A 22,594-nucleotide genomic window follows, 5' to 3' on the forward strand; every position below is an offset into this window, starting at 1 on the left:
GTCCTTCCTTGGGGGCCTCCCACGTGATCGTGCCTGTCTTAGATCATTCCCCCCTTGGGCAATCTTACCCATCATTGGCTAACCGACCAAGCATTGGGGGCCAGGCAGGGTGAAGTAAAAGGAGCAGAAGCGGCACTCCTGCCAGGGAGATAAGCTTTTGTCTCCTTGGTGGCTTATGGTCCAAGGTTGTTCCCTCAGCCTTAGCCTTGGTGGGGTTACAACTTCTGATACCAGACAGGGTGGTTCCCAACAAAGATTTATGCCTGTTTTCTTCGAAGAGTTTTATACTTTTAACTCTTATAAATACATCTTTGATCAATTTTGAGTTAAATTCTCTCTATTGAGTGAGAGAAATATCTAACTTCATTCTTTTGCAATGTGGATATCTAGTTATCTAATTGTCCCAGAATCACTTGTTGAAAGCCTATTCTTTCCCCCATTGAATTGTCTTGATAACTTTTTGAAAATCAATTAACTGTGGTTGAGAGGATTTATTACTGGACTCTTTATTCTATTCTATTGATTTAAATTATGACTTTCTGTATACTCTTATACCATTATTGTGCTGTCATGATTACTATCATGTTCTGTTAAGTTGTGAAATCAGGAAGTGTGAGTCTTCCATATTTATTCTTTTTTCATATTTGTTCTTTTTCAAAGTGTTCTTCTAACCCCATTCTGAGTTACTTGAACTGCCATGTGGATTTCAGAATCAGCTTGTCAGTTTCTGCAAAGAAGCCAGCTGGGGATTTGATTTATGCATTCTTTAATTTCTTTCATAAATGTTTTGTAGTTTTCAGAGTATACAGTTTGAACTACTTTTGTTAAATTTATTCCTAAGTATAACGTTCTTTTCATACTGTTGTAAATTGAGTTTTCTTAATTTTATTTTCACTTGTATTGTCCATTGCACATGTATTGTATAGAAATAAAATTTGTTTTTGTATGTTGATTTGTATTATACAACTTTGCTATACTTGTTTATTAATGCTAATGTTTTTTAAATTGATTCCTTAGGGCTTTCTGTACACAAGATCATGTCATTTGCAAGTAGAGATAGTTTTACTTCATTTCCAGTCTAGCTGCCTTTTAGTTCATTTTATTGCCTAACTGCCCTGGCTAGACCTTCCAATTCAATGTTGAGTAGAAGTAGTGAAAGTGGATATCCTTGTCTTGTTTGTCATTTTAGGGGAAAACCTTTCAGCCTTTCACCATTAACTGCGATATTAGTTGTGAGTTTTTCATAGACCCCTTTCATCAGATTGAGGAAGTTCCTTTCTGTTTTTAGTTTGTTGACTCATCTAATTCTTGAAAGATGTTAACTGTTGTGTTTACTTGCTCTTGCATTCCTTCTATTTAGTCTTACAATTGCGTCATTTTTTCTTCTCTAAGTCTTATATAAGTTCTGTTACCTTTCTTTTCAAATTTTCTTTTCTTTGACCACCTCATTTTTGAGTTTCTCCTAATTCTATTTTTTATTATTTATATGTTCTATTACTTTTTCACTTTATTTAGGTTGCTTCTAAATATTAGATTATACTTTTAATCTTTTCTGTGTCTTTTGATATTTTTAGGGGTATTATTTTGTGTCCCTCTCCTTCTGTCTCTCTCTCATTTTATTAACTTGTATAGGATTCAAATCTTGATATTTTTTCTGACGATAATTTTTAAGGAAAATGAGTTTTCCAGTATTTTTGGAATGGTGGTGGTAATTTTGGATATCTTTTCTACTTTGATGACTCTTGTCCTCCCTCTTCTCTTATCTTCATGAAACTTAATCTGGACTTTGATTTCTCATTTGTGTTGCTCCTGCCTGACCAAATCAGATTTTCAGCCCAACCATTTCTTCTCATTGTGGCATATACTCTTATATCATTATAGTGCTGTCATGATTACTAGCATTTTCTGTTAAGTTGTGAAATCAGGAAGTACAAGTCTTCCATATTTGTTCTTTGTCCTGGAGAGGAGCTTTGGTGAAACCCTTTAACCTAAGCCATTCTCTCAGGTGACTGTGGAACCTCCTTTGAGAGCTTGTTGGGGTTCTCCTGTTTGTCAGGGCTGCCAGAGGCCCTGCTGACTCCTCTGTGCTTCCTTCTGTGCTGAAGATAACTGCACTTGAGACTTGTAATTGTGAATCCTCTGGTTCCTAATATTTTGGGCTTTACCAGGGATACCTTGTTACCTAGTTTGCTGCACATGTTGCCTGTGGGTTTTTGGGTTTGCTCTCATAGTTGCCTTGCCTATTCTTTAAGAGGTGATTCAAGAACATTTAAATAGTGTGCTTCTACCACTGCCATCTTCCCAGAATCCTTGTAAGCCACTTAAAATCCTTTCTGATGTAAGGCAGATTATAAAACATGTGAATACATAAAACAAAGTTCTCCTTCATATACTTTATAAGCCTCTATATTATCTGTAAATAAGTCATATGTACTGATACTTTCTAGTCAAAAGAGAAATATAGTATGCTTTTGCAGTTCCTGAGAAGCTGCCTGCTTGTTAATTAGATTTTTAAAGTCAGTGTTTTGGTTTTTGTTCCTCCCTATTTCTAGGAAGGGCTACACTGCCAACATTTTAGAAGGATGAGAATCTGATATCATCTCAAACTGGAGAGGCAGCTTTCATTTCTTGCCTGTTTTCTTCACCCATTTGCTTTCCCCACCAGTTTGTCCCTTGAGTCCATTCTCAGTGGAAGTGGGAAATGATGTTTGGAGTCATGCTATGAATACAACTAGGGACCCCCTGACAGTCTTTTCCAAGAGACTTAATAATTCTAGTATGACAAATGCAAACATACCTGTGACTTTCCATAAGCTTCAGTGGTTCTTTCAATGAGTATATCCCTGCTGAGTAGAGTACTTTGGTAATGCTGTGTGTGAGTGTCAAGGAAGAATTAAACTTTGGGTTCCTACAGCCTACTCTGCTTGCCCTGAGAAGTCATTATTCTAAGTTGCCATAACCATCATTTTATTTCCCTTTGAGTCCAAGAATGGGTGACATTTTTCTGTCATTCTTTCACATATAAAGTCATTCTCAATACTTTTATTTGTAGAGTGTATTTTTCCATTTCTAAATTAGCATGTAATTCTTTCTCATTACTTCCATTCACTTTCCATCTATACATATTTTCAATTTATGATGATCATTTGGAGTTCAAAACATATCCTCTATGACAGAGGAAAAGTTTTTGCCCTTAGGTGTTGATAACTAGGCTTACAGTCAGTCATTCATTCTACTGAAGTTATTAAATAATTCTGAATCAAAAGTATTCAATTTTCTGAACTTAACCATGTACGTTTGCCATCTGCTACCACACTGTTTCATGCAACCCTTCAGTGGAATAATTGTGATGTAATCATTAAGTTTACTTTTGGAATTATCTGTGTAGATCACACCATGGTAAACACATAATTATTCTTGATCAATATTGTTGAAGGAAGGGATACACATAAGAGGGAAGGGAGGAAGGAAGGAAGGTGGAAGGAAGAAAGGAAGGAAGGAAAGAAGGAAGTAGGAATGGAGAGAAGGAGGAAGGAAGGAAAGAAGGAACTGTTATTTCCTAGTGTGTAGATGAATGCTTAAGTGGTAATATACTAGAATTCTTGCAAAATGATCTTAAGAAAGAAAATTAAGACTTTATTTTTTATTCCTTTGCAGGAAAATGCTAAGTGAAGAAGGTACACAATATTTCACTAACCAAACTACTTAAGAACTCTTCATGGTATAAAAACAAATGCAAAATCAGCAAATACCTCTATACTGTAGGGAGTAGACCTGAGGAAAAAAGGTTTTTTCAAAAAGAAATTGCAAGGGTATAAATTGTGCTTTTATAGACTATTATGTTTTTAGATTAAAAGTAAACACTGATGGAAATATTTTATGAAGTGCTTCTTTACACCACATCATTTACTACTTCCTTTTAAGTGGATTATACACATGTTCTTAAAGCTAACACATCATCAATTTTTATAAGTTCCCTGTTTTTATTTTATTTTATAAATTCCCTAGGATTCTTTTACTTATTGCTCATCTTTGGTGCTGAATTAAACTGCAATTGCTGTGTCACAGGAAAATTTACTTCTGTCAAAAAAAGTAAAAGGTAATGTTATTTTCAATGACTTTTGTTTATTAAAATTATAGCAATACAGTCAAACCTCATGATGCAATGAATTATTATTACATGGATGTGGATACACTGGGGATCAAAGAAGAATTTTATGTGATAAACTGATTTCACAAATTAGAAAATTTGTGTTTGTTTCTATCCCCAACATGAGTGTCATTATAAGGTTCCAGTGTAAATATATGTGAATGTCTTTAGGTGTATCAAAATGAAACATTTAAATATAATCTTGTAGATTTTTAACTTGATATTATATCACTTATTCCCAATTTTCTTGACTTAATCATCAAGGTTTCAGTACTATTTAGCACACTAAATTTTCAGCTCTATGTGCTTCCTTGCCACATGTGGTGACCCTACAAGTATTTTAGACACTCCTAAGGCTGTTTGTGACCCATATCTTAATTTCCAGTGCAACTGTATTTGTCTCCATCATAGTGTCTCTCACACTGTGCTGTAAATGTGCTCACTGGTCTCTTGCCTCTTTGTGGCCAGTGACCAGTTTGTCCAGTTCTGTGTCTCTTATGCCTAGGACTTTTCCTGGCCAATAAATGTTTATCAAATCAAAATTTATACTTTAAGGGTCAAACTATATTTTTTTTCACTAGTGACCTTGGTTCCCATTAGCTTAAAAAGTATGAATAGTATTCCCTTTCTCCTGAATGGTTGAAGACACTAAATTATAATAAAAATATACAGATGAAAGAAAACATTAACGACTATTGGTGGACACATTATTTGATAGTCTTTGACCAAGGTGCTTTTTGCAAATTGTCATGAAGCATTTTTCATCAGTATGCATCCTATGTACTGACACGTCACTGGGATGACATTAGGAGGGTGAAAGGGCTAGAAAAACGACTCAGCAATGAAACACAAACATTGCTCTGATGGGTATTTATTGACTGACTCTAGAGAATGTCACAAATGGATGAAGTTATTGCTTTTTCAGGTGAAGTTTACAATGTTTAATAATATGCTAGACTTGAATTATTATATACCATGTGGTCATAAAATAACGTGATGAAATTCATGTCTTATCTCCTGGGTATTTTTGTTTGGTTCTATCTGATGGTACAAGTATAGTAGTTTTCTCAAGGTTGTTTTCATTTTGAAACTTGGTGAGAAGTCATTTAAGTCGACAGCCTTAACAAGTGTAGCTGCCCGTATTGTGATGGATTTGTTGTGTGATACGAGCGTATTCTCACCAACATTAAACAATAATGTATCTAGTTTGCTCTGATCAGGGGCACAGGAGACACAGATTGTTTTTTTTAATGTTTCTATCAACTGAATTTTAGTAATGAAATTCTATGCATTTTTCCACATCCCAGAAGTAATGAGAAGCGTGATACTGTATATATTGACCCAGAATTTCCAGCATCAGGGCTCTCTTCTCAGATATAAATGTGCCTGTGCATAAAGGCTCACAGTTAAGGAAGTCTCCTGGAGCGTTGCTTGTAGAGGCAGCAAACTGCAAATATCTTGACTTTCCATCTGTAGAGCAGTGTTTGAATAAAACATAGCAAATCATGCTATAGATCTATATTTTTATAGACAAAATTAACAATAGCACTAGGGCCACACTCTTTTATTTAAACTATGCCTTGGGCATCCCCTCAGATTAATACATACAGCTATATATTATTCTTTTTTATAGATGTACCATATTTTATTAGTTGATGAGGATAGGGTTAGAAGGAAAGAAGAAGATGGGAATTTTTTTTCTTATAAACTTCTTTGACTTGTTATAATAAGCATGTATTACTGTTTTTGCTATTTTCTATTTTATTTTCCAACTACAATTGATATTCAATATTATTTTGTATTAATTTCAAGTGTGCAGCATAGTAGTTAGACAGTCACATGCTTTTCAAAGTGATGCCCCTGTGATTTCAAGTACCCACCTGGCACATATCACTTTTGTTGTTAAGAATATCTAAAAAGTTAAAAATGTGATATCAAATGTTCATTCAAAGAGGCTGGCTTAAAGACAAAGATACTTAGAATGAACTTTTTGAATATGATGAGTATTCAAGATGAGTAAACAGTTTGATGACAAATTTAAGATGTAAACACAAAGTAATGGGTATGTTTTTTGTTTTTAGTTTTCACAAACTAGATTCAAAGGTGTTTCTTGAGAGGGGAGGGAATTTCAGAGGGAAAGGGTGAAGGGTTTGCAGGAACAAGTATGAAGGACACATGGACAATAACAAGGTGGGGCTGAAAACGGGAGGGAGGTGGGAAGGGCTGGAATTGGGGGAAAAGGCAGAAAACTGTATTTGAACAACAATTAAAATAAATTTTAAAAAAAATTTTAAAAGGTGTTTCTAAAAAAAGTAGTTCCATGGATTTTTAGATAAATCCAGTAGCACTGGAATAACCACATACTTCCAGGATTGAGGAAAATAATATTTTGCATGTTTAAGTGCTGGAATTTAAGAAAAGCTAATCTCAAAAACTTATGGTCACATTTATTATGTATTTTTATATTATACAGAGGTATGTAGAGAGTAGTCTTAGTATTCATGAACTGAACAGCAGAAAAAGGAGAATGAACTCAAGCATGGCATCCTGACCAATCACACCCACCACTGAACAGCTAAAATTCATTCTAACTTATACTATTCCCTTCCATCCTTTATCCATTATATTAATACACCCTTCTCACTGTCATTGTTATTTATCACTTTGGCTGGATAGTCTTATGATTTTTTTCACCATTCAGATGTCATCTAAAAAAATCATATTGACATACTTTCCCTTGTCATGCTGCCCTTGTGAGACAAGCATTTTAAGTGTTACAAGGAGGTGCTGTTACTACTACAAAGGTTATTATAGGAAGGATGAAAGAACTTTGTCAGGAACAGTAGCCCCATACATGACAAAAAAATGTTACACAGTTCCAGATGCACTGTAACAAGAGTGGAGGGAACATAAATGATCTTAGGTCACCAGATTAGTGCAGATAATAGAAGGAAGCATGTGAACCCAAGTTCCCTCTATGGATATAAACTGGGAAATGCAGAGGAATCTGCAGAATGGTGTACTAGGGGTAGAACAGTGTGCGAATGTATCCTGTGACCTGGTTATCTACAGAACATTGGGACTCAGGCCAACTACTTTGATCCTCCAGAGAAGCAAGACGGCTTCCTCGTGTAAAGCTAATTTAGTAGAGTTCATTGGGAGTACAGAGTTGGGTCGTAAAGCAGGCTGTCCAAGTGACCTCATTGCAGGGCACACAAGGGCGTGGGTGTCTGCCACTCTCCTAATCAGAAATCCTTGATATTGCTTCTATGGTGGTGTTTCTTCCTGAGATGCACTTTCGTCACTCCCAGAACAATGCTAAGGCTAATAGTACTAATAATACACTGTGTTCTGATCATTTAGGGGGTTCTGTTGCTTTTTCTGATTTTAAGATATAACCTATAGTCCTTATTCAAACAGCAGTCCTCTGTCCCTCCCAGCAGATGGTACTGTGGTTGGAAATCTTTACAGAGTTCCAGTGGAGCCATTGTGCCTTTGATGCGTCATCGTGCCAAGCCCAGGAGCTATGGAACATATTACCTTACCAAGACAAACCAGCCTTACACTGGCTTGGCACTTGCAAATATGGTCTTCATACTGAGTCCCAGAGCGTGCCTTATAGAGTAATAAATGTCTTTACCAACAGCCGCTGTGACCTCAGTGAGAGATGCATGCAGCCAAGAGCAGCTACATGTTACTGACAGTTAATTACTGTTGGTATTCATTAGAGGTGGGAGTAAGGGTCTGGATGTAATCCATTGCTCATTGTGAGTGGAGTCAAGGGGCAGCGGAAAAGCTATCCAAGCAGCCTAAAGGCAAGAACCAGAAGCAGAATAGAGCACAGTGAATGAACAGGTTACTTGGTTATAGTTCTTTACTAAGTGAGCATGCACTCACACAAACACACACTCTCATATACTGAGCCCTCACACATTCAGACATGCATTTCCATCAGCTCCCATGGTTCATGCGATAGATTGAATTGTGCCCCCCACCCCCAAAAAAGGTATGTGGAAGTCTTAACTCCCAATATTTGTGAATGTGAACTTGTTTGGATATAGGGTCTTTGCAGGTATAATAAGTTAGAACAAGATCATACTCAATTTGAGTGGGCTCTAATCCAGTAAAACTGGTGTCCTTAGGAAGAGAAAACAGACAACAGGGAGGAAAATTTCAGGTGAAGACGCAGAGACAAACAGATGGGACAGAAAACGGCCATGTGATGTCGGAGGCAGAGACTGGAGTTGTGCTGTCCTGAAGAAGGAGCGAATGCCTGGGGCTACAAGAGATAAGAAAGGAGCCTCCCCTTAGAAATGTGAAGAGAGTGTGGCTCTGCAAACACCTTAATTTCAGGCTTCCAGCCTCAAGAAGTGTGAGACAGTGAGTCTCTGTTGTTTTAAGCTCTCAGTTGGTGGGATTTTGTTATGTCAACCCTTGAAAGCTGATATTGTTCACTTCTGTGACATGGACACCCTCACATTTAACGGTACTTCTTGGTGTATCTGGCACATTTTCACACTCTTGTTATGTCTCACTTAAAACAATTCAAATTTGAATCCAATAAGCTCATGCACTCCTACTCCGATCAATTTATGTTTGGCTGCTTTATTTTGAATAAAAGGGAAGATTTGCAAGGTGGGCACCTACTACTTGGTACACTACTTTGGAAGTGAGGAGAAATGTACCCCTTTCATTATAATTCTTCATCCTGGAAAACTGTTGTGATAGAAATATAGTACAGATCTTTATTTAGAATATATTTGTCTATTACTAACTTAGTTTTGGAACTCTAGTAAACTTGCCCATAAAGAAAATAGTCATTTGGGGAGTTGTTGATGTGGCAATTTTTAACCAACTTGAAATTTTGGTGGAAATAGAAGATGTGAGTGTTCATAGCAAACTTATAATATATGATTTTCTTGTCATTAACTGTTTTCTAACTATGTCCTTTAAAACCTTCAAAACAAACATTTATTTTTCTCCTTTAAAACAGTCTTTAAAATTTGCCTTCAAACCATAGTTACTCCTTGCAATGGTCATGGCAACTTATGTTTGTGTGTTAGACTCCACGGCAAGTATGAAGGATATAAAGCGATCCTTGTCCTCAAAGTGTTCATAGGCTGTAACCAGTGCTCTCCTATTTATACCCTGCCCACCATACCTTTTCTCTGAGCTCCCTACTCTTGAGCACTGTAAATAGAATCACTATTCTATTTACAGAAGAATCACTGTGGCTTCCATGTGTAGGAGGATTTTAGGTCTGCCAGCATCTAAGTAGAGTTATCAGATGAGGATACTGCAATGGTCCAGGCAAAAGAGAATGGTGGTTTGGACTAGAATAGTAGCCATGGGATTGCAGAAAAGTAGACAAATAGAGGATGCTAGTTGGAAGTAGAAAAAATAAGGGGAATTGCTGGCATACTGAATATAAGAAATATGGGAAAAAGGAATTAGGGACAACTTCCTGATATAGCAAGTAGGTGAATGTGGTAGCAAAAACTGAGATACAGATACTGAGTAAGAGGTTTGGGGATAAAGAAGTGAGTTCTGTTTTTGGTATACAAAATTTGAGATGTGTATTAGATGGCCCAGTGAATGTGCCAGGCAGGCTGTAGCTTTTAGAAATCTGAAATTCAGGGAACGGATGATGTCTGGAAAACCATCAGCATGTAGGTATTATTAAAGCCATGAGCTCAAATAGAACATGAAAAAGGACCAGGATTGAGCTTTGGGACATCCTAACATTTGGAGGTGGATTTGACGACAAGGGGCTAGCAAAGGATGCTAAAAGGAGAGTCCAGTGAAAGAGGACAATCAAAGGGAATGCTGTCAAAATAGGCAAAAGTAAAAATGATCCCATTAACCTAATTTAGCTTAGGGTGTTCTATTATTGTTGCAAATTCAACAAAGAAATCTAAACAACCCCTTATTAATGTATTTGATATACGTATGAACACTACTTCAACAATCAAACTTAAGTTTATTTCTCCTACCAGTAGGAGACAATCACTCCTTTGAATAACACACCTCATTCTCTCTTTTTTTTTCATTTGTGATTCTATTATGTTTATTAAATAGTGAGTTCCCACACATGGCTTTTTAAATAATCCAGGCAGGTGGAAAAGGGAGAGGATGACACAGTTGGAGCTCCCTTCCTCCCAATACACAAGTATTTACATCTCAGCAACTGGACAATCCTGGCTCACAAGGAGGCAGCAAGAATCCAAAAAAGGTGGAGGGGGAGGCCCCAGGATCACAAACAACAAGACTTATTTCCCCCGCCCCCCCAAAAAACCCATCCACCCCATCCTAGTGGACTCTGGGGGTGTCCATCTCCCATGCCTTCCCAAATCTTGGAAGTAGAGTTTCTCCTCACCAGAATAAGAGCACTTGGAATAACAGAGTAGGGTCCCTTCACCAAAAACAAACAAAAAGTTAAAAAAAAAAAAGCCCTGGGATAACAATAGGGCATTACCTCCCCCAGAATAAGCAACCCTGGGCTGAGGTAGGCAAGCAGTGTGACTTAACATGGAACCCTAGACTAAAGAGTCTCTTTACTAAAATAACAACTACTGGGGTTTTAAAAGGAAAGCACCCTTGCCCAAGTTAGAGCATTTTAACTAAGTTTGTGTGGTGGTAGCAGGCAGGAGGTGCCAGTGTAAGGGTTTTTAACACATCAGAATAAGAGTCCTGGGGCTCAGAATGGAATTAACTTCAACCAAATAAACATCCTTAGCAAAACAAGAAGCAAGGAAGTCCTCCCTCCAGAATAAAAACCGTGAATTCTGGGAGGAAGGCTCCTCATCAGGATTGGGATGGGGACTGGGCAAACTTGGCTTATGTTTTCTGAACACAGACCCCCAATCTCTGACCCTAGTAACACTGGATTTTTAATAACCTGTAAAACCAGGTCAACAGATGTCCTTCTATCCTTGTGGCATGGCCATGGGTCGGCTATCCCAACTAGGGCAGCAGGGACCAGGCCAAAGGGGTAGGACCCCCTTTAGGGGTATTAGGGGGTGCATCCTTGGCTGGTGTCTGCATCCAGGGATCCAGCAGGATCTCCTCCAGTGAAGGTCAGGCAGAAGGTTTGGGGGCCAGGCACCGGTGGATTAGGGCACAACATTCTGGGGATACATGGGCATGGAAGTGGAGCTCAGCCTCCAAAATCTCCTGGTCTCCCTCAAAGGGAATGTCCCCGCACACCATGTCATAGAGAAGGATACCCAGTGACCAGACAGTGGCCGGGAGTGCATGGTACTGGTTACGAGAGATCCACTCCTGGGGGCTGTACACTTTTGTTCCATCAAAGTCAATGTAGGGTTCATCATGAAGCAGGGCGCCGGAACCAAAATCAATGAGTTTGACACAGACTCGGTGAAGGTCTATCAGGATATTCTCATCTTTGATGTCACGGTGGACAACTCCACGGGCGTGGCAGTGCCTAACGGCTGCCACTACCTGAGCAAAGAGGCAGCGGCTTCGGGCTTCACCCAGTGGGCCCTGTTCTGTGATGTAGTCAAAGAGATCCTGGGCAGGCAAAGGATGCTCAGGACCAGCATGAAGCCCTCTGGTGTCTCAAACCAGTCAAGTAGGCGGATCACACCAGGGTGACCACCGCCTGCACCCACCTTCCACAGCAGTGCTACTTCCAGTGGGCACGTGATGGACTCTGACAGTGTGGACCAGCCCAACACGCGATTCCATGGGATCACTTTGATGGCCACCTGGAGTCGATCTGTGATGCGATGTCCTGCGAAGACAGTGCCAAAGCCCCCCTTCCCCTGCAGGGGGCCAAGTCAGTACTCGGCCTCGAACGCTTCCTGATCCTTGCCTCCTGGCAGCTGTGTGGGGGTCACGGTGGGCGGGGGGGCACCGCGAGCCCCTGAAGAGGCTTGCTCAACATGGAGGAGGAGCTGCGCAGATTAAGCCCACTGAGCCCGCAAGGTGTAGACGCCTGGGGCAGTGGGGCTGGAGAACCAGGACTTGGGGGCGCCAGGGTGGAAGGTAGGGAAACTGGTGGCCCAGAAGCGCCCACAAATGGCACAATGCTAAGCTTCTCCGCGCCCTCCAGCTCCAACGCTACTGTGAATAACACATCTCATTCTCATTTTAAGTAGACACAGTAGTCGATATCCCTCTGGCTCCTGACCCAATAGTCCTGGTTAGTTCCTTCTTCCTTTTTTTTTAGATATCAAACAGTGATCATGCAAAAGATGAAATTAAAACATCTACAAATAACAAATTTGTAGATGTCTGAGGATCATGGGATCATGGTCAAATATATTTTCCCAACAGGTGGACACAGCATCAAATGTTGAAAGTAGGAGGCAACATACCCAGTGTAGTCAGTAATTTTATAGCTTTTCATTGAATACAAGTATGCATATATCTTTAAGTAGTTTTAAAAACAAAGGAATCTTCAAAAGAAAATGAATTTGGGAAAGCAGGGGACAAGAAGAGATAATTAAAAAATAAATGAAAATAATTCGAGTTATCAAGGCATTTTCAGACTTGGGGGCATGTGTTTGCATATAAACTGGTGTGTGTGCCCGTGCGCTTAAGGTCAAGCTCCAGCATGCTCATTTGAGGTAGCAGAGGCTTGCATCAAAACACTCATCAAAACACAGGCTGCATTCCATTTGCACAGCCCAATATCAAGATTGCCCAGAATTACATCTTTATGCCATTAGACATCTAATGCAAAGGCATCAGGTCTTTCAGCTTTCCCCGGGGACCCCTCGGGAGGAATTTCTGCCAAGAGCTGGGCAACTCAGACCCGATGCCTGTCAGGAATGAACCGTGTTACAAGTTTCAGGGAGGGCTTCCGTTGTCAAAACAATCATAGCTGTAATTTTCTCTCCCTCTATTTACAGGAAACAAACTCTTCCTTCCTGTCCTCTGCCTGTAGCAGAAAATAGACAAGCCAAGCAGATGTCCAGGGATGGCGGAGGAGTACCTCAGGCGGCAGCTTCCTTGGAGAGAAAACAAGCTCCAAGAGAGCCTTGGGGGTGGGGATGGAGGTGGGGAGTGGGGGGAAGGAAGGTAGTGCAGTATTGCATCCTGATTCCTATTGCATCCTGATTCTGAAAGCAGGCCCTTGCCTTCTTTCAGTCCCTGCAACTCCTTTTGTCTCTTTCCAGCTTTTTCCTACCACAGCGAGCTCTGTGAACTAAATGTGGCCAGGGAAATCTCCAGCAGACATAGTATTTTTAAACTCTTATGGCCTCCTGTTTGCAGACTCATGTGACCTAGATGAACTAGATCCAGAGAGTTTCTCATGGGAATCCAGGGTGCTTAGCCATAACTGCTGGCCCTTGTAATGCTGCCCTTGGGATTTCATTTCACATCTTCAAGACCTGGGAAGCAGCAGACCCTGTGAATGCACCAGGAATGTACCAGGGAGTCTCTGTTCACTGGGCTTCGCAAGGATGGCTTCTGTGGGCCTATGGAAACTTGCAGGGTTGGCAGCTGGAGCCCAGCTCGGGCTGGAGTGCAAATGTAGTGCAAATTTGGTCACTGGCAAGAGAGAATTAGTTCTCTCAATCTTCCAAGTGCCCTTCATGTTGAAGACCTTGTTGTTGTCGTGTGTTGTTTTGTTTTGCTCTCCTTGTGTATCGTTCAACTTTAGCCAAAGCATTCTAAAAATACATGTCCTTATGTCTTCCCTTCAGCATTACTGTTTCCAGAGACTATCATTTCTCTTTCTGATGCTCTTGCATAATGTCCTGGAATAACAAATATTTTAATTTTTTAATTTAAGAAGTACCATTATTTTGCATAAATGGAAGGTACAAAATAGACAGGGGGAGGTTAAAAATAGTATAGGAAATGGAGAAACTTACATGAAATATAAGAAAATATATAGGAAATATAGAAACATATGTGTGACCCGTGGACATAAACTAAGGGGGGTGAATGCAGGTGGAAGGGGGGAGGTGCAGGGTGGAGGGGGGTAAAAGGAAGAAAAATGGGACAACTGTAATAGCATAATCAATAAAATATGTTTTTAAAAGAGAAGTATCTTTATTTTGAAGCAATTTCTTCATAAGAATTAAAGTATATTTCAGGATAAAATGATGGTGGAGAAACCAATCACATACTTACTGAGAAAATCACCTTTGAAACCATGATGGAAAAATAAAATATTCTTACATTATGGATTTAATTAAATATGATGATTTCCAGGCAGATGTCACTGAAGTGTCTTGAAGAAGGGGTACCTTTTTCTCTTTTGTGCAAAGGGACTGTTCAGACTAGCAGTGTGCACCTTTTTCCTCTATTGCACTTTACCACATACAATAACTACCATTTCCAATCGCTGATTTGTATCAGGCACTAGTATAAGTGGTGTAGTACTGGTACTCCAGCTTTGAAAAACAAGCAAACAAAAAACCCTGAATTGCAGTGTTCGAAGATTTCCATGGTGATGGTTCTTGAAAGTGAACATGGAATTGAGAAGAGATGATCACAATGGGCATTCTTGAGCCAGTACAAGTTGGCTCCGGCATACCAGGGGTAATATATAGTATTGTATTGTTGAACATCACTACCCAGTTCACACAGCCTTTCACAATCATTATCCCGTTTGATCTTCACCGCCACCCAGTGAAGTGTAACACCTTCCTTTCAAATGAGGCTGCTGATGTGCAGAGAGGTTAAGGAACTTACTCAAGGTCACAGAGTCAGAAAACGGTAGGGTGATTCTGAGTCCAGTGCTCTTCCCAAAATTGGAAGGTATTTTTTTATTATTTCCTTTTTTTACATTGTGAGTTTCCCTGAAAAGATCAAAGTACGTATTTGATGGAACTGAGCCATTTCAGGGTGATTAGTCAATACATATCTTCTAAGCTGAGCTCTGTTAAGTTGCATTAAAATGAAGGACTTCCTGATCCTCAAGGTACACATTCAGTCTCTAAAAAAAAGTATTATTGTATTGATAAGTGTTTTTACTCTATAAAGTGATACGTTTATTATTATTCACTCTTACGCTGAGAAGGAAACTGAGGCATGGGGGAAGTCACGTTACTTTGCCAAAGGAGACAGAAAATGAGCAAGTGAAGCCAGGCTTTCAGCCCAGCAGCCTGACTCCAGAGCCCACACACTTGACCCCCACACTGCCATGCAAACGGTAGTGCAGGTGCTCAGCAAATGATTTCCGACAGAGGCAACATTGATTTCAACAAATATATACTGCTTTAGGTATTGTAGCAGTTAGGGTTCCACCAGAGAAAGAACCTGGAATTTGTATTTACGTATGTTAAGAGATTTATTGCAAGGAATTGCTTATGTGATTGTGAGGAAGGACTAGCTAGGCAAGTCAGAAATTCTGTGGGGCAGCCCTCAGGAAGTGCAGGCTGGAGACTTTTGAGCAGGAGCTGAGGTTTCCAGGTATTGTAAAACTATTGTTTAGTTTTTTTCATAAAATGAAAGACACATTTTTCATTTTCACCAATAACTTTATTGATTTAGATACTTTTAAAAAGATTTTATTTATTTATTTTTAGAGAGGGAGGGGAGAGAGAAAGTGAGAGAGAGAGAGAGAGAGAGACATCAATGTGTGGTTGCTGGGGGCCATGGCCTACAGCCTAGGCATGTGCCCTGACTAGGAATCGAACCTGCGATGCCTGGCTCGCAGCCCGTGCTCAACTCACTGAGCTACACCAGCCAGGGCAATTTGGATATTTTAAAAATGTCAGCTATCTCCCATGTGGTATAATGTCAATTGCTCTCACTTAAGGTCTCGATTTGATCTCTACCAACTTCAACTGGTCCAACGGACTGTGGAACATCATCCAACGAGAAATCTCCAGCATGAAACTTCACAAACCTCTTTTGACATATTCGGTCAGTCACAGCATGTTCTCCATACACTGTGCAAATCTTTTTTTTCTTTTTTGCTTTTCAGTTGTATTTTTACTTTTCTTGAAATAATAAAATATACTATGCCAAAATGTGACGTACTTCTTCCATCTTCAATACTAAAATGGCTCCACAAAAGGTGACCAATTTTGATAAGTTTTCTTTTAAATCCATGCTCATATGAGAGCTGTCACAATACAATCCAACAAAATTGTTTCAAATGAAGTTAAAGACAACTAAGCATGACTAGAGTCATCTTACAGAAAAACCAAATGAACTTTTTGCCAACTCAGTAGAATATTTTTCCTTAGGAAACCAACAGTTCTGCCACGAAGATCTTTCAACTGCTTGAATCAGAACCTCTCAGATTATGTGGGATCATCTTCCTTATGTAAAGAAACCTGATTTTAGGCTTTGCACCTACACAATACCTTCACAGCAACATCTATACAGGTACGCCCTGTTTTATTGCACTTGGCTTTATTGTGCTTCACTTTAATGTGTTTCACTTTAATGTGCTTCACTTTAATGTGTTTTTTTACCAATTGAAGGCAAGTAACTTCATGAACAATGAAATTATGGTTCACTTTATAGCGGTGGTCTGGAACTGAACCCTCAATATTGAAGTTTGCCTATATTAGCATATGATTGAATAACCGAGGACAATAGCCTAGCGAAATTGACACATACCATGTTAAGAGTCAAATTGTGTTTTCCCAAAATAATGTTGGAGTCCTAACCTCTGGTAACTGGAGTGTGACCTTATTTGGAAATAGGGTCTTTGCAGAGGTCAAGTTAAGATAAGGTCATATTAGGGTAGGATGGTTGAGTATGACCGGTGGTCTTATTTAAAAAGGATGGAAAATTGGACACAGATATACAGAGAGAATGCCGTGTGACCAGGGAAGCAGACATTAGAGTAATGTGTCTACAAATAACAAATGCTAAGGGTTGCTGGAAACCACTAGAAGGTAGGAAGAAGCAAAGAAGAATTCTTCCTTAGACTTGAGCAAGAGCATGGCCCTGCCAACACATTGATTTTGAACTTCTAGACTCTGAAACTGTGAGATAATACATTGCTGTAGTTTTAAACCAGTTTGTGGTCTATTTTTATGGCAACCCTAGGAAACTAATCCAACAAGGATCTTAAAAATAACATTAAATGACAATAGTTTCTTAAAGTTAAATAACTGCAATTTTATTTTATATTTTCATTTTTCATGATTTAAATTTTATTTTTTATTGTTCAATTACAGATGTCCCACCTTTTTCCTCATTGCTCTCCCCTGCCCTGCCCCCAGCCACAGTCAATCCCCACCCCATTGTCCGTGCCTGTGAGTCCTCTATTCATTTTCTTTGACTTGCCCCTTCCCCTTCTCTGCCCTGCCAAAGTGGTATGCCCCTCCCCTTCTTCTCTGATCACTGTTAGTTCTTTATTTCCATGTCTCTGGTTCTATTTTACTCATTTGTTTGTTTTGTTGATTACATTCCACTTTAAATAATGTCTACTTCACTAATATCTAAAACTTCACTTCAATTTAAAAAGTATTGTGTTTACCATGATTTTCTTGTGGCATTCTTAGCACTGACATTTTTGTGAATCCTTTCACATTTGTCTGTAAACTAATATGAATAGCTTTAATTAAATACATGCTGGAATTTATACACATTCTTATCAAAATAATTACTTGAAAAAATATTTCAATTAAGGCAGTGGGACTGATATTGTAAAAGGATCTTTAGTAGTTCATTGAAATAAATATTTATGGATGAGTGAGGAATACATTTATTCATTCCTTCCAGGGACAGTTATTCATTCTTTGAACTTTTATTACTATTCTTTTTAAGGCTAAAAAAATCTTTTAAAGGCAATAGTCACAATGTGTCAGATGTGATGGGAAACTAAAATGGACTTAATAGTAACTTATATACTATTTCTGAGGGTCTTTCCCAAACTAAAGAACCAAGAACATTGTCATCAATCATAATAGCACTAGAATAAATGTGTAGAAACATCTTACAAGGGAACAGCTTTCAACATCCAACAGTCCTTTGGATGTGTAAATTTTGGCATAACAGTTTATATTTTTTAGTCCATCTTGCCATTTTATAATCACATCTCTAATGTCATTGCAGCAGGTCCATGAATTACCAGACAATTGCATGTAATCCACTTTAAGATGTCTCACCTAGAGAGCTAGATGGTTATGCAAGACTGAATTAGACTGATTTCAGAGCCCAAGGCTCATCACACACAGACCTTAATTGTAATTTTGGAATTCTTTCCACTGTGTAGCAATTGACCTTCATTGTGCATATTTGATGCCTCTGCTATATATAATCAAGTTCGAGGGGCTGCTATTTGTTGATAGGTACTATTATATTCATCCCCATTTATTACATAGGAGGAATCAAGTACAACTGAATGAAGTAGCATTCCCTCATTAAACAGCTAGTAGGTGGCAGCTTTAGGGTTCAGTCTTTGGCAGTCTGACCACAGAGCCTGTTCTTTGAACCTTTTAGGAATGTACATAGCATGGAAATCACATTGAGCAAAATTTAAAACACTTCATGTATTCATTTAAAAATAGTTTTCAGTCATTAGCATTATATCAATAATGGTTAAAGAGACCTTAATTGATGAGCATATGACTTGATTATTAAATGCAAAGTGAAAACTAAAAAGGATTTTATCCAGTTAATTTACTGATGAAAGGTTAATTAAAAACTAATTAAAAGTAAAAACTTCACATACCCTTCAATGTTTTGTTTTAACTGAGTGCCAACTCTGTGCTGTCCCCAATTACAGTAACACATTGGATCAAGCCAAGAGCGGCAGCAAATTGCTATGCCATTCTGAGGAGGTATCACCTCCTACTGAGTCTCCTGGATGGAATGATTTCAGGAACTCAGCACGATGACTTTACAGATTCCAGCGCAGGGCCCTGCAGGCTTAGTCTGTGCGGATGATGAACTGGGTTTGCTTTCTCCAGCTAAGACCTTTTGGGCTCACAACTCATTCACTGTGCCTGTAAGGAAGTTAAGCCCAGAACTACTGAAGAAATGGCTACTTTATATGTGAAGATACACTGAGGTTACAGACATGACTGGTAACCATTTCTATTTGTATGTTTCTTTGATTCAGTTATGCTGAGCTTTATAATGACAAGCTTTATAAATGGCCATCTTTTAGGATATTAGACATTCAGCTGACTTGCTCTGTATTTGAATCCTTACCATCTTATTTATTTCAGAAATATGCCACAGCAATAGGATGATACTAGAAACACTTGGCCATATTTCAAATTGAATCATCCTAACTCCTTTTTATTTGAATACACCATGAGAAAATTGAGCTCCAAGATACTCCTCCTGGGTATGCCTTGACAAAGAGCATTCTTGTTTCCCTGCAGCCAAGGGGACTGTGAGAAAGGGCAAGAAGCGCCTGCTCTATTTTCAGGAGGAGCAGTCCAGTGCAAGAGTGGGTTTTCTCATGGCTGTCAGTTGACAAGGGAATTCCATGGGTCAAGCTTATAGTTAAATCAATTGCATGCCTATATGGGAAAAATGTCGCTTATCAAACTTCCCAGTGCAAATACATGGGTCTGGACTGTTTCACATACATTCAGGTATTCAAGTTATTTTAAAACATATTTTAAGATTATGGCCACTGAATATTTTGAACACTGCTAGGGATAAATCAATTGCATGCCTTTCTAAGACACTAAAGAATTAGTTACCACCCAGACTGCATCTCTACTGGTTGTGGCCCATGCCTTTCAGATTCACAGTGCTTTCCCAACATTGCTTTTAGCTCCCATACTTAGAACTGATAACACTCCCTGGACCCTAGTGGCATGCTCTTGTGCTATTTAAACATTCTATTTGGTGACTGAATTTCAATTTTGTCTTAGAATTATCAACTTACCAAAAGTCTAATTTAAAAATTATTTGAAAGAAGATAACTACTTAGACTGAAATAACAGGCCTTTAAATCTAATAATTCTTTTGAATAATTTAGTACATTTGAATGATTTAATCCAATCACTCCTCAAAAATTCACAACTGAATAACAATAACATCCCTTAGTCTGCTAAACTTTCACTCTTTCCTTTTTCCAGACAAATCCATTAAACCACGGGCACCAAACCTGTTACTGTTCATCTGGCCATTGTGCTTTACCCAAACCATGGCTACTGCCCCTCATTTCCACTGTGGAGTAAGTGAATTATAGAATCATAGGCTCGAACTCTCCAGCACTCAGGTGTGTCAACCTACGTTACATGTTTTTATGTTAAGATGTGTGTAAGTTAGGATTGGCTTCTGTTTCTAGTAACAGATCCACCTAGATGGAATTAAACAGTTTAAGTGTCCATTATCTTACATTAAAAAGTCCAGAGGTCTTTGGCACAAGGCTGGTGTGGTAACCCAGTCAAGATATCAAGGACACAGGCTCCTTTTCTCCTGCTGCTCCGCCTTCCACTTTCAATGTCGTGAGGGGGCTAATAGAGTTAACAGTCATTCACTTCCTAGTAGAGAAAATAATAAACAGAGAAGGGGTTGCCCTTCCCTTCTGAAAGCACCTTCTGTAAGTACTACACAGTGTTTCTACCTCTAGCTCATTCCCCTGAGTACGGCCACATGACCACACCAGGGAGTCTGAGAAGTGCAGTCTTTTAACTGAAGACATACAAGGTTCTGTTACAAACAAAAAAAAGGGTGGGGGAAGCAGGTATTAGAGGCAATGAGCAGTTATTGCCACAGACAGTATTAAAACTAAAGTTATAGAAGAAAAATTTCTCACTCATTTATGAGGCAATAAACAAATATTTATTGATTTAGACACTAACCTAGGCACTGAGAATTTAAAAACCAAAATAACGCAGTTCTTGACCTCAAGGATACTGTAGTTTAATGGAGAAGATGTTCCTGTTTATCTCCACAGATGCTTGCATTTTAGTTGTGTGCATAGAATTCTATAAGAACAATTAGGATAAACTCTACTTAGGCAAGGGCACAGAAAAAGATAAAGGCTTTATGGAAACCATAAAAGAAAATGTTTAGAAAGGTGAAAGCAATCTCCAGTGATGATATATTGGGCAAAGTTCAGATAAAATAAAGACAGAAAATATGTTCATCAAGCTCGTTAACAAAAGAAGTCTTTGCTGAGCTTGGAATACACTGTTTCAAAGGAGTGAAGGGAAGAAAACCCATTGGAGTGGGTGTGAATGGTTAATGATAAACTAGAAAGGGAAAACTTTTAAAAACTTAGCTATAAAGGAGGAAAGAGGGGAAATTTCAGTAAGAGGTCTATGGTAAAGAGACTGTTTTAAAGGGTAAGAAAAAGACATTTCAGAGTATTTAAATACCACCAAGAAAGTGAAAAGAGAGAGAGAGAGAAAGAGTGAGAGTGAGAGAGAGAAGAGGGATCTTACTCGTTGGTATGGTAGAAATATAAGTGAAGTCTGATGCCAAGGCAGGTGCTATATAAGAAATGGTCATAAAACTGAGGAACACATCTGGAAGTGATCTCTATAGTTTCATGAAGTAAAATTCTCAGTGCTGAGATACAGGATGAGAATCATGGAGAGGAGTGACACCTTTTAAAACTGATATTCCTGGCAATGAGAACAACAGGAGTGGGTGAGGGGAGAAAACAAAAAGTGGGGACTTCAGAAGCACAGGCTGTGAAAGTCCCTTCTCCCATCTCATGCCCAGCCATCCAAATCCCCCTCACAGAGACAATTAGTGTCATTAGGTCCTTGTGTATTGGGTTGGCCAAAAAGTTCATTTAGCTTTTTCTATTCAAGGGCTCATGTAGTGCTTAGTTGTCTTTAACTTCATTCAGAACAATTTTGTTAGACTGTATTGTGACAGTTGTCATACCTGCGTGCATTTAAAAAAACTTATCAAAACTGGTGAATTTTTGCATAGCCATCGAAACATTGAGGATGGAAGAAAATACATGACACTTTTGGCATATAATGCTTTATTATTTCAAGAAAGGTAAAAGCACAACTGAAATGCAAAAAAATACTTGTGCAGTTATGGAGAAGGTGCTGTGACTGATCAAATGTGTCAAAAGTGGTTTGTGAAGTTTCTTGGTACTATTGAAATTTTGAACAAGTAATTCTTTGCTGTGGGGCTTTTTTATGCACTGGAAGATAGTTAGCAGCACCCCTGGCCTCTACCCACTAGAAGCCAATAGCAGGAAATAGCCAACATACTCAAAATATCCAGATCAATAAAGGTATTGGTGAAAATGAAAAGTGTGTCTTTTATTTTATGTAAAGAACTAAATAAACTTTTTGGCCAACCCAATATTTTTTCTGGAGTATTCTAAACCAGTACAAGAAAATACCTATAATTATCCCTTCCTCCTTTTTTTTAAAACACAGCACATAATATTCACCTTGCTTTGGATGACTTAAACATACATAGATGTCCTCCTGCTCCTCAAATCTCAGTACCATCATAAACTCCCCCTCATCTATTTACAAGCAAGGTGACCACATTTCAGAGATGTTAACTGTCTTGATCAAGATCCATAGCTGATAAGTAGCAAAACAGGAAAAACAGATT

General features: G+C 38.8%; 1 pseudogene; it reads right to left on the reverse strand.

Moving 5' to 3' along the window:
• Positions 1-10,188: 10,188 nt before the first annotated feature.
• On the reverse strand, positions 10,189-12,200 carry LOC114494248 (annotated as a pseudogene).
• Positions 12,201-22,594: the final 10,394 nt, after the last annotated feature.

Source organism: Phyllostomus discolor, chromosome 4, assembly GCF_004126475.2.
Source record: "Phyllostomus discolor isolate MPI-MPIP mPhyDis1 chromosome 4, mPhyDis1.pri.v3, whole genome shotgun sequence".
NCBI classification, from domain to species: domain Eukaryota; kingdom Metazoa; phylum Chordata; class Mammalia; order Chiroptera; family Phyllostomidae; genus Phyllostomus; species Phyllostomus discolor.